At 42.5% G+C, this 19,312-nt stretch overlaps 1 protein-coding gene across 4 annotated transcripts in view; it reads right to left on the minus strand.

Annotated features, from left to right (window-relative positions):
- The window catches only part of NCOA1 (nuclear receptor coactivator 1), a 225,708-nt gene extending 207,074 nt beyond the window's left edge, over nt 1–18,634 (minus strand). For all 4 annotated transcript variants that reach the window (XM_056853623.1, XM_056853622.1, XM_056853624.1 and 1 more), the window contains exon 1: nt 18,502–18,634. The gene's annotated coding sequence lies outside the window, so the exon portion shown is untranslated. The remainder of the gene's footprint in view (nt 1–18,501) is intronic.
- Nucleotides 18,635–19,312: the final 678 nt, after the last annotated feature.

A 19,312-nucleotide genomic window follows, 5' to 3' on the forward strand; every position in this document is an offset into this window, starting at 1 on the left:
CATGGATCAGCATGCTTTATTTTGAAATCATATTGGATCTTTTTTAAAAATCAGTGGGTTTGTATCCCTCCCCCAAAGGATGTGCAATGTACCAGAAAGAGATGAATGGTTACCCGAGAGAGACAAGAGGTATACCAGAGAGCAAAGGTATGCAGTAAAATTAAAGGCATTGCTTCACCTGGAGTTAAAAAGGAAGGTCCCAAGTATGAAAAGGCTGAAGATCACTGGCCCATCACACCCATAGTTAGCCATCCCTAAATCTGCACCAGAAGTATGCATTTTTCAACCTGGACTTCCCAGTCAGTTGCTGGACTAAAGCTTGAGCTGCTCATGGAGCCAAAGCAAAGGGCCTGGTACAGCAGGCAGGAAATACTGCGCTGTGAACCAGACAAGGCCAGGAGGACTGGTATCTAATATTTATACCAGGCCCAGTCCAACTAGAAGCATCACACTATCTGCCAGCTGGGCAGACCAATGGGGCACACTCCAATTCCTTTAGGAACTTTTACTGAAAGAGTGCTCGGAGATACGAGAATGTGCAGTCCCAGGCAGCTAGCATATCCAGGTCCGGAGGCTAAGGCCCTCAGCTATCTGATCATTCCTCCCTCTGAAGCCACCCCTCAGCACTCTCCAGGTGTCACTTGAGACTTTAAAGCCTTTGCAGCGCCTGGCCCTTCAGCCAAATGTGCCAATAACCATGGGGTAAAATGTTGTCTGTGACTCAGAGCCTGGCTTTCTGCCATTCAGACCAAGTTCTACAGCCAAATCTTAACAGACTTTATTCTATAATGAAATTGTTGTTTATTCTGTTAGTTAGGAAATAAATCAGAAGGGGTAAATTAACACCACATTTGTTGAGCAAGCAGGCACTGGAGGCTGCAGCCTCAGAGCAAACCATGCAAGCCAAGTCCCGCTTATTATTGCATTTTGCTTTACAGTATTGAGTCTTATCTGCCTCAACATTATATAATAATGTCTACATTTTCCTGCAGGCTCCCTGCTTGAATCAGGTTTCAAAGCCTTGTGCAGTTAAAGCAACTGAAAGCCCCTGCAATGGGCAGTTTTCCGTTCTGGTAGCAGAAGACTCCCCCTGGGATGAAGATGGAAAGAAGTGAAATGATCCGTGCCTAGTATGAAGGTATAATGCATCTTTGTTTTATGTCCTCTTGCTGTCTCCTCTCCACTAACCCACACTTAAGCAGAAGTAATAATGGGAAGAGAATGCAAACTCCAGGAACATGCCATTCAACACCAAAGAATTTAACATGGCTACCCCACTGGAACCATCAGGCTTGCTCCTGCAGCAACCATACACAAGATTCTTTGTTGTTTAAGTCCAAAGGTGAAATACAACACAACAGACAACACAACCTGGGGCTGTCCTGAACTTCATACAGATTGCAAAACTGGCCAAGAGAACACAAAGGCTGCCAGAATCTGAATGACCAAGAAAATAAAACACCTAGCGCTGAATCAGTACTATGGAGGAAAAAGGCAGCACATGGGCTCATAAAAAATAAATCAATGACAATAAAGTTTCAAGTCTTTTCTTATTCTATTCAAGTGAGGACTACTTGCGCCCAGCCCACGGCTTTACATTCTTCACCCATATGGGGTTTTGCCAGTCTTATGGTCTCTTTCGCTTTGTCCTTCCAATATGTTGGTTTATATATATAATTTGAAACATTTGTAAGTGTATTGAATATTGTAACATTGTATATATTAGTAACATTATAGTGATAGAACAGAATAAGAAAAGACTTGAAACTTTATTGTCATTGATTTATTTGTTATGAGCCCATGGGCTGCCTTTTTCCTCCACAGAATCTGAATGACAGCATAGTGTAGTGGTTAAGAGAGGTGGACTCTAATCTGGAGAACTGGGTTTGATTCCCCACTCCTACATATGAAGCCGGCTGGGTGACCTTGGGCAAGTCACAGTTCTCTCAGAACTCTCTCAGCCCCACCTACCTCACAAGGTGCCTGCTGTGGGGAGACGAAGGAAAGGAGATTGCAAGCCAGTTGATTCTCCTTAAAAAGGTAGAGAAAATCTATTAGGAAAGCTAGCTCCCTTCAGGTGGCTAGCTAGCAGCTAAGCACCACAAGGCACTCCTAGGCTCTCAAAATCTACAAACCCTTTGTTGGAAGGAGGACGAAAATACGCATCAGCTCCTCTTCAGACAGACTTTGCTGCACTCAGTTCTCAATTAGCACAAATATTAATAACTAAGCTCAAAGCACAGCAGAAGAATCATAAACCAACAGAAAACCATGAAGCCTAATAGAGGCAGAGTTCCAATTTCAAATCAGCTCTTCCTATGATTTCAGTTAAACCTAGAATAACAGTTAACATAAGAAACACACCTTGAAACAGAGCAATGCCCATCCAAACACCTTCTTTGTGCTATGTTGGGTCTCAGCCTAATTAGGCCTCCCCAAAATGGGTGAACAGGATCACTGATGAATTAAACATACCTGGCACCCATCCTAAAAATGAAGGCGCAGTTCGAAAGCTTTTTAAGCTTCCTGCCATGATGAAGCAGCTGCCCTACACTTGCTCTCATACAAACTTACAGAGGTCCTTCCAGAAAACATTACTACAGCTAACATGGCAACAGACACCAACACTAGCTTCTTCACAATTTAATATTAGGAAGGGTGGAAGATATGTAGAAAATTCAATAACTGCTAAATAAAGGAAACACACACACATATGCTCAGGCTCTTTTTAAGTCATAGGATAATAACCAAAGAGTACAAAGCAATAAGCTGTCTGCTACAAACTGAAGAAGTGGCGGCTCTGAAGGTAGAGTCCTCAGCTCTGTAATGGCGCACATGCTTGGATTGCAAAAGATCAGTGGTTCAGTTCCTGGAAGCACCAGTTTAAAAGATCTCCAGTAAGCAGAATGGCACCGAAGGTTCGTATGACTAATACAAATTCCTATAAGGGGCTCCCATCAAGACCACAAACTACCACCACACTGTGCTCAAGCTTTCAGGGAGACAATGTATTATTTGGGCCATGTTTGGCTATTTCTCTGAGCCCAACGATCAGATCCTACATTAAAAAAAAATGCTTCAATAAATACGTTTAAAAGGTTTGGTAGATGATTATGGGCAGCATTTCATGGAAGTCTAAATGTAGCTGCCAATAAATATTTGTTAATTGGTTGATGAGGTAGTTGAACTGTATAAATACAAAGTCTTTAAATTATTGACTTTTCAGTGACTGGAACTGATAATAGAAAGGCAAGAACAGAACCGAGTTAATTTTTCTTTTTTAAGTGCCTATTTGACTCATCAGCCAATATTGGCTAGTGTATGGAGGAGTCATTCTGGAGATTTAAATATGAATAATAACCTCTATTGACAGGGTAAACAGAGATATATATGAAACACTGCACATTAATAACAGATGTCTGTCAAGTAGGGCAATTTCGAATGCAGCATTAATATTACTTGGTCAATAAAGGATTAAAATAAAGTGTCCGTAATTTATAGCAAATACAATCTGGCATAATCGTTTATGGCTGTGGCTTTCTCCTGACACTTGAGAGAGAATGTGAAGGAATGCAACAGCTTAAAGCTTTCAAGGATGTCTTCAGGATAAAAACTGAGTGCTGAAACCAGGAGTAATGCTTTGGCAAAATCTGTAAAGAACCATATCAAACCCAAACCCTCTTATGACCAACCTAAACCTTTATGACGTTTAACATTTTAGACCTTGGGTCCTCACTTAAACCTTAGCCTGCAACACAGCCCAGGTGAGTGTGTATTTGACTGGAAGTAAATCTCACTGCGGTTAACAGGGTTTACTTATAGATGTCTACTCCTGCACACAAGACTGCAGCCTGAATTTTGTACCTTATAAGTATTTACTCTCTTCCTACTCCTTCTCACCTTTAAAAAAGACCTTTATATTTAAAAAATGGTTGCAGTTCCACTTAGGTGACCCACCTCAGGCCAGGTCCCTGTCTACAAGTTTAAATTATAGATGTGCTTTGGTAAGTTCGTAACAGATCTTACATTGCCATGCTGAATGTGGGTAGAGCAAAAAGAGATAGCAAACAGAAGTTTATTTTGTATGTTATACTTAGCTTCCAGAAAAGTCTGGTTCCAGAAAAATCTCCTAATGCCGTTGATGGGTTTTTCCCCCCTGAACCTATTTAAACGAGATCCAGCCAAAACAAAAAAGAAAATAGTTTAAAAGATTAGATAAAATAATGCAGTAATATGCGGCAGCATTATACATGTAAAAATTAGACAAGGTTCTCAGATTCAAGTAATGCTAGAACCAGCGATTACATCATGTTGTTTCCCACCCTTTAATTAAATGAACAAATGGGGAGGAAAAGAAATCCAGTAAAGCTGTGTAGAAAATATGGCAGAGGCCAGGCTGTTAAAGCTCCTTCCTTCAAAATACATCGATCTTGCTTTTGGGGTATGGCTCTTCTGGAGCATGTTACACATCTAGAGGCTACACTGAGAGACCTCACATCTCTCTTAACACCGACCTGTGGCCAGTTGTAACACTCCAAAATGAGATTAGGACCATTAGCTTTTATTCTGGAGCATAAATAAGAATCGCTGTCACATACTGTCCAGGCTGTTATTGATGTTCACCGTAATTCAGATCATGTTCAAATGTTTAAAACCCAGTGACTGACAGATGAAATGCCAGTGCAGCGCATCAGTAACCAAGATCACTAAATAACCTGGCGACACACTGACAGTTATCTGTACAGATAACTTTGAATGTGTCCCTAGTAAGTTAGAAATATTTGCCTACTGAATTAACCAATCAACAAACTCCTATAGCTTCAAAATGCCACCCATGAGACTATGAGAGGAAGAGCAGGCAGAAGTCAGGCTGTCCATTACATCTGGATCCAACTTCAGCTTTACATTATCCTCAGTTCAGCTTCTGATTGCCATCAACAGGGCTATCCAAAGGAGATCATGAAGCAGCCAATGTACCTGGGTCAACATGCCTGGGTCCTGTTCTCCTACGAATTCCCTTCAAAAAAGAACATTTGCACTGAACTTTTAAATTTTCTTGGTATTAAAATTTTGATTACTGTGAGCCATGGAAGCCCCTTTAAGCTGAAAAGATAAAGAATAATAAATTCCAAAAACTTAACTAGGTCTCCAATTGTCAAAACTATGGCATCACTAGGAAGCAGACACCTCCACCTAATCTGTATGCACATATTGTGGTTCAGAAAAACAGTTTTGCCCGTCATATGGAGTCAGCAACATGACTCTGCTTTCTGGGAAGGATTCAAGACCTGAACTTGGTTTTGAAGCACCCTAATGAAAAAATAAATTGGATTCTACAAAATTGCCATAGATGTAATTCAAGATACCCTACAGCTGTCAAGACTCAACTGGGATAATAATAAACCAGTTAACATGAACTACAGGTCAGCTAGGCACAGCCAGTCCTAAATTGTACATAGCTACCAAAGACTTTTTAAAAAAATCACAAATCTAACAGTTTTAATAGACACACTATACAGCCCGCATTGTATAGCCACTAAATATATAGTGATGTAAGCACTTCTTGGAAAGGCCTTTTTTACTATAAGCAATGCTGGAAGCCAAGGCAGTTATCATGTCCCTACCCCATCATGGAGCTTGAGACAATACAGATGGGGTTCCCAGGTAGTGCAAACAAGCTCAATAAATCTGCTTGCTTTAAGCAATGTTGCTGCATCAGGAGCCTTCCTATCATGCTGAGAGCTGCTGAGATTGTGTGTTTGGGTGTGTGTCAAGTGTCGTCAAGTCACTTCTGACTCATGGCGACCCTATGAATCAATGTCCCTATTGTTAACAGCCTTGCTCAGGACTTGCAAACTGAGGGCCATGGCTTATTGAGTCAATCCATCTCATGTTGGGTCTTCCTCTTTTCCCGCTGCCTTCAACTTTTCCTAGCATTATTGTCTTTTTCAGTGATCCTTGTCTTCTCATAATGTGACCAAAGTATGATAGCCTCAGTTTAGTCATTTTAGCTTCACGATGGGATTAGAGGGGTTGCAAAGAAAAGCACTGGAGCAGCAAGCACACACATGGTGCTGTACTTTTACAAAAGACAACTTCTCACATGACTACCCTGGCACAGTCACCAAATCAAGGCTACCACTCAGGCTTCGCTCTAAGGCTCAGTCTTCTTCCAAAAACTTTGAATAACCCATAATTGGCTATGAAAGTTACATGATCACTTTATGATGTAATGAAGCAAGAGGCTGTTTCCGGTAGGAATTCTTTTAATTAAACTAGGCTGCAGTCCACTTACAGTACATGATTACTAACATAATATTTTATCCTGCTACAAAAGAGACATTTGCTTGCAGGGCTGGTAATGATTTATGGAGCTCATTTGCAATGCAGTTCTGCAACAAAACATTTTTATTGCACTCCTGTGATGGCAGGTCCAGCATCCTGAACCTCTCCCTTCACCCTCCCATTTCTCAAACCCTTGACAAAGCAGTACTGGAGAAGAGATGCAGAGACGCCTTTCCCGACAGCTTCATGAAAACTGGCACACGTTATCAGCTGCTCTTCCCAGTTTACAGTCGATGCTGCAGCCTTGACATATTTATACATTCCTGAACATTTTCTGGCCAAAGGACTGTTCACCCTGCTAATTTTGTTTTGCTGCTCTCTGCAGCTGTGAACCAATGTTTCATTAGAAAAAAAGTTGGCTTCCCACTTGCCATTTTCACAATAAGCGTGCTATTTCTCTGTTCTTTGAAAAGAAAGTATTTTAAAATATATTCCTGCCTTATCCAAAGAAAGTGGGGGAAAACCATTTTACCTTGAGTTGCTATATTCAAGATATGGAAATTGTTCCAGAATGCATAAAACCTGTAGCTAAATTTGTACAGTTAACAGTGTTACCTGTTTGGTACACTGTGACATAGTCTGCTCTTAACTCAGTCCAGTTTGTGGTGAAGTTGGTAGGGTGCTTGAAGTTTCCCCAGAAGTAGAACCAACTCTTTTTAACAAGCTTTCTCTTCTAATAAAGAATGTCTCTCACTCTGAGGAGACATTTTGATGTGAATTACAGAAAGCAAGAAGTTCTCCTTGATATTAAAATTCATTTATGAGTCCTTCAAATACACTTTAATTGGCATTAGCATGCAACTTAACCAAAGCAGGCTCTATCATATAAATGCATTTTCCATTCAAAAGTAACCATGAGTGCAATCCTAAGGGAGGGGGCCGAACGGGCTTAGGAGGCAATATGACCCTGGCACTGGCGTAAATGCCACTAGCGCTGTCGAAATGGGCACTTATGCTGGCATCAGGGAGTGTTGCGGCAGCATCATACATGGGAGCCAGCACAACTCACGCCAGTGCCAAAGGGAGCATCCCCGGGGCAGTGCTGAGATTAGTCAGCTCCAGGGACGGCTGCTGGGCTGCGCTGGTTTTAAATAGGCACGGGGAGGGGTGACATCAGGCGCCCCGCCCGACCACTGGGAAGGTCGGGGGAGAAACCGTGAGGTAAGCGTGGCCTCGCGAGATGGCGACAGGCAGCAGCCCAGCCCGGCGGAGACCTCTCCCCCTTTCCTGCATCCTGCCCTGGTACGTCCACAATGGGGGGACCTGTTTAGTCAAGTCCCCCCTTTTTTGGTGGTGACAAGTTACGCAGGCAAAAATGATGGTGCAGCCCATGGAACTGCATATAGCTGCTCCACGGTGGTTGGGGGAGTGTTTCTTTTTGACTTCCTGGCTGCAGCACAGCAAGCCACTCAGGAGGTGGGTTGGCTGCACTGTGACTGTTGGCTGCACAATTACCCCACCCCAAGGATTGTGCTGAACCTTAATACGTTACAGTGGACAGGAAAAATAAAACCACTAAAAAAGTGCTTTCAGTCATCTACCAAGGATTCAGAGGGAATTTAAAGTTCTTTGTTTCAAGCTATTAAGACTCCATCACAAAAGTATGAAGAGCACAAATTCTGGGAACAGACACTCCTTTCTCAACTCACCCTCAAAGCTCCTTCATAATTTCTTTTACCAGGTAAGCAATGCCCGCCTCTTAACTTTTTAGATGTGGTGTTCACATACTACTGCCATCATCATCATCATTATTATTGGATCTCAGAAGCTAGACAGAGGCATGTATACATTTAAGCGGCATATAAATAGTTTAAACATTGAAACCTGGGAAGCCAGTTATTAATGTAGCTTCTTAAATCTGCTTTCTAAACGTTGTTAGTCTGGATTCTTCTCAGTCTGAGTAGATTCTACTCTCTTATCTACTTTGAGATTCCATTCTAAATATGGAACCATAAAAGGGAGACACCAAAAAAGAATTCTCTAAAACTGTGCCTATTAAATTAGATAAATAAAACTGAACATATGCCCAGAAAGAACTGGCCTTATAGCAAGTTGGTCCACCAGGCTCCTTTTGAATCAAAACTGGATATACTTTTGCCTTTTGAACTACAAAGTTCTACAAGATCTAATTTCATCTGAAAAGTAACAGATCTCCACTTGCTTTTCTCTATGTGCAAGGAGGCTAAAGATCACTTACTTCTTGACAGAGTGAGATGTACTAATAAATACTGAAACCAATAACTACAGAGAAGAACAATTGCCTGCCTCTGCATAGCAACCCCGGACTTCCTTGGCAGTCTCCCATCCAAGTACTAACCTGGGCCAACCCTTCTTCGCAGCCAAGATGCGCCGAGATCTGGCCAGCCTGGGCCATACAGGTCAGGGCAAAGAAAAATACTAGGCTTGGAATCAGCATGTTGGCTTGGGAGGCATATGTTTGTAACACAGGTTACAAACATTACATTCAAATTTCATTTTACGCAAGGGTTTTTAAAAAAACTTGATTAAAATTTTTATTCTATTTTTTAATGTTTTTTCTGCATCCTGTGTAACACTTTATTGATATGTCTGAAAAGTTATGGAACCTCTGCTACTGGCTTTGATCTCAAAGGCAGAGTTCTACCTTCTAAGGCTGCTGGTGCCAGGTGGGCGTGGTGGGGGAAGCAAGCACCATAATGCTCAGTGAACACTGCATGCGCTAAAGCCTTGATGTTTCTCTATGCTAAGAAAAAAGTTAGCATCTATCTGTCATGCTCATTGATTTTTTTGTACCATCTGGAACAGAATGACTCCCGCTTAACTGCATCCCCAAAAGTGAAGCAGGTGCAAAGCATGCATTTGGGTTACAACTTTTACCGCAACTCTAGAAAACAAAGAGGCACACAGCTAAACACCAGGGCTTTTTATGCATGGCAATTTGCTGCGCGGTCCATGCTGAAGTACCCCGCAGTTTTGTTTTTAGTTTTGCATGGGAAATCGATGAATCAGACCCCACTGCGCAGCCAGAGCTCACAAACCTCGCATTTTGGAAAAACACTTCAAACGCAACTTTTTGGGACCGCCCCGCTGTGGCTGCGAAGAATCCGTGCTGGGTTACATGAATAATTAAAGCCGTGAATGATCTTGTCCCCGCCTCTTCTCCGCCCTCCCAGGTCTTCCCCCGCCTTTGTACTGCCTACCTGCTCTTCCCAACCCCATCCCCTTTCCGAACCTGCCGTCGAGGGAGGAAGCCATTTCCCTGTTCATTTTTCGCACGTAGAGTGTGGCGTAAATGCAAACAACTCGCCATTATTTTTTTAAAAATTATTTCATTTCCTTTATCGATATATTGCTATTTTGCTATCTCACCACTGCCCTGCAGCATATTCTTCTCCTGCTTCACTCTTTCTCACATCCCGGCAACTTTTTTCCGCAGTCTCATAACCCCCCCCCCCTTCTACCTGTAGATGCATCTTCCCCCGTGAGTTCTCAAAGCAAGTAGGGGTGCTTGTTTTTTACTTCTGAACATTCTTTGGGTAAAATGTGCATCTAGTGAGCGGCAAATCGACGGCAAGACCTCCCATGTTCCTCTTCATGACATTTGAGGTTTGATTCAAATTAACCAATTTATAAATGCATATTTTCTCATGTATTTTCTAAGCAGGCAGGGGTGCTTGTTTTTGAGTGTTCAACATTCCGTTGGGAAAAATGTGCATCTAGAGAGCGGCAAATCCAAGGCATGCCCTCCCATACGGGAAAATGTTTTGCCGACTCTTGCGATAAAGTGCTAGACTTCTCTATCAATAGTTTTTGTTTCTTTTCTCTAGAGGTTGGGATACTGGGACCACATTTTGCCTGTTTTTTTTTGGGGGGGGGCTTGCAGGAGAAAAGCTCTGGAATTCTCTGCATGCTCTGGGAAAGGCTTCTGGAATTCTGCTCCCTGAAGGAAAAACTCTCTCTTTGGGGGAGCAGGGCCAGGGGGGGGGGGATCTGCGAGGATTCAGGAGGTTCCAGTGAACGGTCTGCGGCTCTGAGGTGAAGGCGGTGGGGTGATCTTCCCAATCCTTTTACCCTGTGCAGAAGGCACACAACGCACACCCTGCTTCTCTTTGTGCAGCTAGGATTCTTGCAGCCTCTGCGTTGGGCTGCCTAGAAAACTTTGCTCTGGGAATCAAGATACTTCTGCATGGGAGGTTTTGACTTGAATTTGCCGCTCTGTAGATGCAAATTTTTCCATTGCCGTGAATGCTGAGACCTCTTGTTTTCCCATTTTGAGAATTTGGGTGGGGAAGATGTGCATGAAGAGAGCGGCAAATCCTAGGCAACACCTCCCATGAGGGAGGTACCAATTTATCGGTATATCGCTATTTTATCAGGGAGAAATTTAAAAAAAAAAAGGAAGACATAGTCCTTAGTGAGATCTCCACCAACGGAAAACAGGCTTTTTCGAGAGTGGCCGCCACGCCCCGCGCATGTGTGGGACCTCAGAGGGCGGGGAAAGAGGTGTGTTAATGGCTGTGGGAGGAACACCATTGAGATAACCCATCCCTGGAGCAAAGTTCTGCGTATTGGGATACCACTGCATAATTTGAGGTTCCAATCAACATCGGACTTTCTCATTTGATTCGGTGCCGTTAATAAGCGTTTTAAAAGGCGGATTTAAAAAAAGAGCTTTGAAGGAGCAGCAAATTCATCCGTGCATAAATGGCGAAACAGGACTGGACTCCAGAGGCCACAAAGACCCAAAGACAACTGAAACAAGCAACTCCTCCACTCAGAGAGAAATTTCCCATGCTTGTTTTCAAACCAGAGAAAACAACCCTTGGGAAAATCTGCATAAAAGCCCCTCCAGCCACTCAGAGAATTAAAACCATGACCTGTATATTACTGCTACTGAGAAACAGCTGGACCACAACTTCTCTAAAACCGTGTGTTATAAACAGTCTGTTGGCAGTCAGCATTTCCCAGGTTTCAAGGGAAGGGAAAGACAAACCATTGAAGATTTTTATGAGCAAAGCAACACACACTGATGACACCTATTCGTCATACACCTATCTTTTTCAAAAGAAGTAGCAAAACAAGCTAAGCCAGTTTTCAATCATAGTATAAGAAGGGTAAGCTATGAGAAACACCACACCTCAGTTTTCACGGATTTTCAGCACCATCCCATACTCCTTTGAACACTATGCAAAGTTAAGACTTAATTCTTAATTAGGTTAGGCCCAACACAAAGGATATTGCTGTCAGCCACATATATTCTTTTTTAAAGCATGCAGTTACTCAGCCTTGAACCTTGTGGATAGGATGCTATACAAAAACAGCTAGATTAGAGTCCAGTAGCACCTTAGGGACCAACAAGATTGTGGGGTATTAGCTTTCAAGAGTCAAAGCTCTTGAAAGCTTATACCCCAAAAATCCTGTTGGTCTCTAAGGTGCTACTGGACTCGAATCTAGCTGTTCTACTGAAGACCAACACGGCTACCCTCTAGAACTGTACAAAAACAGAAAGCCCTTAGGAGAAAACATAACATTCTAAAGTTCTTTGGAACCATGTTCTCTACACCTGCAAAAGTGTCCATTTTTTTCTTCCATCTGACTTCCTTGCGAGACCACAACCAACAGCACCTGATGCATTTACTCTGCCCAGACTTCAACTAAAAACATGTACCTGGGTACAAGTTCCACTGATTTTCATCCAAATTAAGAGCTGTTGTACACGAAAGGGATACCACATAAAGCTCACATCAAAACATCACCACTCACATGCAACGCACACTACTGTGAAACATTTTCCATGAGAGCATTTGCACTGAGAGGCAGGTATAACCTCTGTGGTTCAGGCCCAATTTAAGTCTATAGTGTTTGGAACGCTCTCACTGGTTTTCCGTTTATTATTAAGCTCTCATGACCAAAGGTCTTGAGCATAAAACCAAAACATCACAGATCAGACAAATGCGCTCACTGGCTGCATTCAGACATCATGGCAAGTCTACAATGGGCATAAGCACACTTTGTTCTTGCACTCACTCATTTCCTCAAGTATGGAGTATGGCAGAAGGCTTCTGGGTTTAGGAAGTCTTGAATCCAACTCAAAGTTAGCAAGACACCTGAACAAAGGCACCTTGTTTCCTCCCCAATAAACTGGGCTTCTAAACAGGGAATGAAGAGATTTTTACAACCCCAGTTTGTGAATAGGGAATAGGGATCCCAGTTTGTCCAGGCACCTGCATTTGGATGTCACAGCAGACTTTCAAAACCAGGAAAAACTCACTCCATGTGCGAGGGGAGGCAAGGGGGAGAATGCAGTCGTTAAACAAGCTCCGTTCACACACTTCACATGCAATGATTTCTTATGACAACTGAACAAGGCCAGACCTTTTCTCCATTTCCTACAGAATAAGTAACATACCAGACATTCTTGTTCCATTTATTTCTCTATATAAGAAACTAATTCCACTGTAATCCTACCGAAGTAATAGAAGTTTTCCCAAATATTAACCTGTTCCAACTTGACTGTATCTCAAAAACAGCTAGATATCTAAACTGAAAGTATCAATAAAAGCTACGTTACTTTCCCCTTGCCCCAAGGCCAATATTTCTGTCTTGTGTATTTCTTAATACGATGCACATTGCCTATACGTTTGGAGGAAAAGCCCCACGATGGTACCTTAAATGACAACTGGTTTACTGAAACTTGAGTTTAAACAGACCAACATCCTACTTTATCAGGTGCATTCTAATTTCTCATATACCTGATGAAACAGGAAACTCCCCTTCAGTTAATTAGTTCTTAGATCCACAATGCTTTACACATCAGCTTGCTGCTGTAGTCTGAAGGCACAGCTAGAAAGAACAGTACAATTCAATGCAGAGTTACTCTAGTCTAAGCCCATTCATTTCAATGGGCTTACACTGGAGTAACTCTGCCTAGGATTGCACTACAAGTCATTCATATGAGAAAGTTAACAAGTTGTCAGATAAACTAGAATAGTCAGACAAACTAGAATAGTAACACTTTGCTATGGTCTGTTCAAATTTGGACTTGAAAGATAAGATACCTATAAGCAAATATTTTAAATATTATTACTCATTGTCATCATCTTGTAAATGTAAAGTTTTAAAAGAAACTCATCTCTTGACACTTTGGATAATGGAATTTGAAAGTGTATCTCATGGAAATACACAAGAGAACCTTTATTATAGTCACAGGCCTGCAAACTCATTAGCAACAGAAACTCTCACACTGCACATTAAAACAGAAAGTACTTGAAGAACTCAGAACACACCACCCAACTGAAATCTAATTTCTTCTCATTCTTTGGAGAGTGAAGGGTTTATTAATGTCCTGGGTTTCTCTGTCAGATTATTTAAACCCCTAGGAGTTGTTTCTCCACCCAACCTTAAAGCTCTCACAGTATTTACTGTGATCCAAGCTGAGCAGTCACCTTTGGTTCTTGTAAATGTGACAAGAACGTTCAAAGGAAAGAGGAGGCTATTCTCAATGCTAAACAAATTATTCTCACCACTGAGCTATGGACTGTTCCGAGAAGCAAGTGTCTTGTTAGCTACCGTACAACACAACTTAATGTTGTCTAAACAAACCTCTGAGCAATTTATTCTGTTCTCATATCATAGGTAACAATGTGACAAGCCTTTTACTTACATGCTCACTCCAATCTGTGACATCCAACATACGACTAACTGGCAGTGTGCTATAGCACCAGTATCACCATACACAAGACACTCAGAAGAGGAGGGACAGTGGAAGGAAATCGGTGTTTTGTTTGGGTGGTCCACTTTAGCTCTTCTCTCAAATTCTGCCCCCTCCTCTGGCGGCCTTTGCACACAGACTCTGGGGCAGGACAGTTACATACGCAAAGCCATGGTCAGTACCACAGAAGTAACCCTGACTGAGTTTATACAGGATTACATATTATGGCATGCTGCTATTTCTCGCTTGAGTCAGTGGAACAAGTCAAGGCCCAAATTTGGCTTTAATTCTAGTTGTTTTTAAATGTACAGGCAGCATTGTTCCTAAATCATGCAGTTTCACAATTTATTAAAAAGTAGACCAAGGGAACACTCTTTGGCTCTTGCCTGTGAAGAGACCTGCTCCTAAGACAGACGCAATTTAACACGAGTTAACTCAGATCCAAACTGAACCCATAATCTTCCCCACATTTCCCTGACAGCAGCGATGATACCGAACTTAAGAAGAGAACTTAGAATCACAGAGTTGGAGGGGACCACCAGGATAATCTAGTCCAACCCCCTGCACAATGCAGGAAATTAACAACTACCTCCCCACCCCCACATCTCCAGTGACCCCAACCCTCCCCCCGCCATGCAGGATCCCACAATCAAAGCACTCCCGACAGACATTCTGGTCGCCCTCCTTACTCTGCAAATTTGATTAGCATGCTCTCTATCCCATCATCCAAGTCATTTATAAAAATATTAAATAGTACCGGTCCCAGGACAGACCCCTGTGGCACCCCACTGGTCACTCCTCTCCAGGATGTTATGCCATTAATGAGCACCCTTCGGGTTCGGTTGGTCAACCAATTACCAACCCACCTAACAGTAGCATGTCCAGCCCACATTTTACTAGCTTAACTTATTCACAGGGCTGGCTATGTTCCAGTATAATCTGACTTGTTGCAAACTCAGAGGAGAGCAAACTGTGTGAACCACAGCACCTCTACTCCCAGATCTGGTTTCAGTACTCCGCCTGCACCCACAGAAAGCCTCTTTTCAGCAGCTGCTCTCTGGCTTCTACAAAATGGATTCCCAAAACTGCTTATCTTGAAACTGTTCCCTGAATTCCCACAGAGCCGCTCGCCTTGGACTAATCTTGGTAAGCTTCTTGCTCTTGACCCAGATACGATCCTGCCGAGCCCCCTGCCTCATATCTGATCTTTCCTTTTGTCTGTTTCCCAACCTACTACTGACGAATCTACAAAACAGCTTGTGTTAGTCAGCTGTTTAAGTAATGCTAATATATGACAGCTTGAAGCAATCTTTTTTATATTGTGTGGCATCTGACTAACTGCTCTGGTAGGTTATCGATTTTGTTTCATTTCTGCATTTGGCAGCCTTTTCCAATAAAGCTACTATTAGGCACTCGCCTTATTGAAGGTGAAATAACAGAATCTTCCTCTGTTCCACTGCAACTATGTGTGTGTGAGAGAGAAAGAAAGAGAGAGCAAACAAACACAGAAAGAAATGTTGTAGCAAACCAAGAAAAAAATAACCTAAGCAAAAAACTATCCATTTATAAAATTAAAAAGAAAAGGAGAGTGACCAGTCTCTTACCAGTGAAAAAGAAGAAGCGTTGGTTTTTATATGCTGATTTTCTCTACCTTTTAAGGAGAATCAAACCGGCTTACAATCTCCTTCCCTTCCTCTCCCCACAACAGACACCTTGTGAGGTAGGTGAGGCTGAGAGAGCTTGAAGAGAACTGTGACAAGCCCAAGGTCACCCAGCAGACTTCATGTGTAGGAGCGGGGAAACCAGCCTGGTTCACCAGATTAGAGTCTGCCACTCATGTGGAGGAGTGGGGGATCAAACCCGGTTCTCCAGATTTGAGTCCACTGCTCTTAACCATTACATCACACTGGCTCTGAAGAAGTATGCTTGTGCATGATATATTTCTAAGCTACTCTATCTCTTGCCCTGCCCACTGTAACATTCTGTGCCCCACAAAACTGTACATTCGTAGATCAGTGGACCCTCAGGAATATCATGGGGGGGGGTCTGGAGTGGGATGCTGGGGAAAAATCACTTCCCACTTCTTCTGGAGAGTGGAACAGGAGCGTAGGACCCAAGCCTATGTGTTTTGCCACTCCACATTTACTGGCTGCCATAAGGCTGGTAATGCACAACATAGTGATGGCATTTTTGATGGCAGCCTCACACTGGTCAAAGTTCTGCCCACAGACACATTCACTATCTGTAGGCCTACCCTAGGCACTGCAAAATGACAGGAATTAAATTTTTAAAGTATCTAGAGCTAACGCATTCCAGAACTTGGGAACTGGGGTAAGCATGGAGGACCCCAATCAAAGGGCAAATCAGTACAATCATGGTGAGATGAGACAGGGCAGAAAGCCAAGTCAGACTATAAAATAGCAACTAGTACTGCTGGAATTTCTTCAGAGCTAAACAACATAATATACAAATGATGTGAACAAAGCTACGTCTGGCGGATATGTGGTACTTATTAGTGACACAAACAGACCACACTTTTTAAAAAGTCTTTATTGTCTAAAATGGTTTGTTTCAAATGCTTTTATCCTACAGAATAATAAACAGAAAGACAGTTTAGCAGTTAAATAGTACAAAGTCATTAACCATAGCAGCAAACAACAAAAATATGAATAAAACCAAGGAAGCCCAATATGTTTCAAACTCAGGAGTGTAACCTGATGTATTTATTAATGCCAATGTAATTCCTTAAGTATTAAGTTACTGCCTGGAAAAAAAAAACATGAACATACACTTTGACCGTGTCAAATTACTTCCTTTCCATCTTTCTTAGTGCCACTGCAAAGGTAAGCTGCCACATGGTTTTCACTGCCCTGGAGCAGAGGTATCAAACCTATGACCTGGGGAAGGGATTATTTTGAGGTTGGCTGATATAGCCCATTGAATTCCACCACTCTTTATACAAGATATAGAACCATCTTCAAGCCCAGGGAAAAGATGACCTTAATAGTCAAAGGTATTCACTCATGTCTGCCATTTGTGCCGTAACAACATACTAGGAACTATTTTTGTTATTCCATTTATTCTATAAATGCTTACAAGGAGATAGCTTGGGACCAATTCCAATCCCACCCCCAATTTAGTAATTAACTGATGTGGACAGTTTGTGTGCTCTCAGTGCATCTGCTAGAGAGGAAATACAGCCACCTGTCCCATTTGAGCTTGACACCACCTAGACACATTACAAAATTAAACCATGTAACAGTAATAGGTCTCCAGCTTAAAGAAAAAGCTGTGGTTCTGGAAGTAAGGATATCTAACAAATGTCAGAAAATACCACCTGCTGAGAGTCTTCTTTGCGAGGGAGGGTTCTCAATGACAGTAAAACAAGTTCGCCCCATAATGCAGGTCTTTCATTAGCAACATACAGATTCTGCAATTGATAATCCTAATCTCAGCCTTTCCAAAACTCAGCTAATGAAGGAAGGCATTAGAAAGGAGCTTCACCCAAGTCGTCCAGTAATCCGTCAGCCTTTACTGACATCGCCAGTTCTCCAAAAAATATCTCTAGCAATTTACATGTAGTACTTTTGGTGAGGAGAATGTGTGGAGACTGTGACTTGTAAGAAATATACATCATAACCACATGCAGTCTAAAACACCTAGAGATGGCAGCCTCCAGGTGCAACCTGGGAATCCCCCAGAATTACAGCTCATCTCCAGACTACAGAGATCAGTTCCCCTGGAGAACATAGCTGGTTTGGAGAATGAATTATATGACATTGTACTCCACTGAGGACCCAGTCCTCCTCAGGATCCACCCACAAATATCCAGGAGTTTCCCAACTTGAAGCTGGCAACGCTCCCCCACCCCAATCCCTCGCCAGTGAACAGGATAGACCTGGCAACCCTAAAAACACCGGAGCAGGGAGGTAGTGCCCCTATACTATCATTCCCTGGTAAAAATGGACAATGATTAATGGGCTTGCAGCATTTTATGTGACATATGTCAGTATGGAAAGGGTAGCTTGTCAAAGCCCCTGCTGTGAAATGCTCAATTTCTACCAGCGTTATTCTCTGGCTGCTCTTAACAAAAGCTTTACCTGCTGGGATCAAGTAAGTCACCTCAGTCTGCCCAAGCCCAACTCCAGGCTGCCATTTGCACTGGTGCTGTAGCAAGGAACCCACACTGCTCTTTCAGCACCCAAATAGAGCCATGCTTTTCGAAGACAGGTTTTGTAACAGCAAAATGCAGCATAGCCTGCTTCTAAGATTAACACACAGGAAAAACAAACCCGTCAAATGCAGAACAGAGAAGAAAGAGTTTTCCTGCTTAGGGCAGTTCCAGCTATTAGTTCCACATGAAGAGATGCACAAGGCATCTCTGACAGGTTGAAGCAATTCTTACAGTCAAAGAGGTGGAGAGAGGAGAAGGACAGGAGGTATAACCTGGGGAAAAAAGAACTCACCTCTACCTTTCCAGAGGTGAAAGATAATTCATGAGGAAACAAAAATAATCTTCAGACTCTTCAGCAAATCAATTAAGAGGAGCAGAGGAATCCTAGAAATTCAGCAAGCATGCACGTCAATCTTCAGTGGGCACCCGTCGAGATTAATTTCCCTGGCGGGGGTGGGAAGCCAGCATCAGTTGTTGAGTCCTGGAAAGGAAAAAAGGCAAATCTCCCAATTAGCTCAGTGACCTAGGATTCAAATTCCAATTTAAGCATTACTTCCGTTAGCCAGATGATAGACAAAACTGTGATGCTGCTTGTGCATCAAAAGTGCAGCTTCAGTGCTTCCAATTCCTGTAGTGCATTCTAGACTAGCCCTGCCTTAGAGACCAACACAGCACGCGGATCTCTTCTGATGATGCCAGAGAGGTCTCTTGTGCCAGAGGGAGACTCCAGCATTACAGGAAGAAATTTAGGATCCAACCCTGTGTGTTCTACACAATCAGCAATTCAGGTTACACAGAAGACTGCCTGATTGGGGGGGGGGAGATGTCACAAGCACCTGCCTTGCCTCTAATTTCTCCTGCACCTCTCTGTGCCTTCAACCCTGACCGCAACTAAAGCTGCATTTAGACAGGTTCACGTTTAGAGAAATTCTTGGGAAATAAATGGATGTGCTACACAGATAACAATTACTTGTAATGTGATTATAACGTTATTCCAGGTGCAGAACGTAGTACTGCACATTGAATTAAACTTCCTGAGAATCTAAATCTCCATTTATACAAATAAGAAAGTTTCTAGTCCTTTGGGCAACTAAGATAAGCTT

The sequence above is a fragment of the Euleptes europaea genome, chromosome 7, assembly GCF_029931775.1.
Source record: "Euleptes europaea isolate rEulEur1 chromosome 7, rEulEur1.hap1, whole genome shotgun sequence".
In the NCBI taxonomy this organism is placed as follows: domain Eukaryota; kingdom Metazoa; phylum Chordata; class Lepidosauria; order Squamata; family Sphaerodactylidae; genus Euleptes; species Euleptes europaea.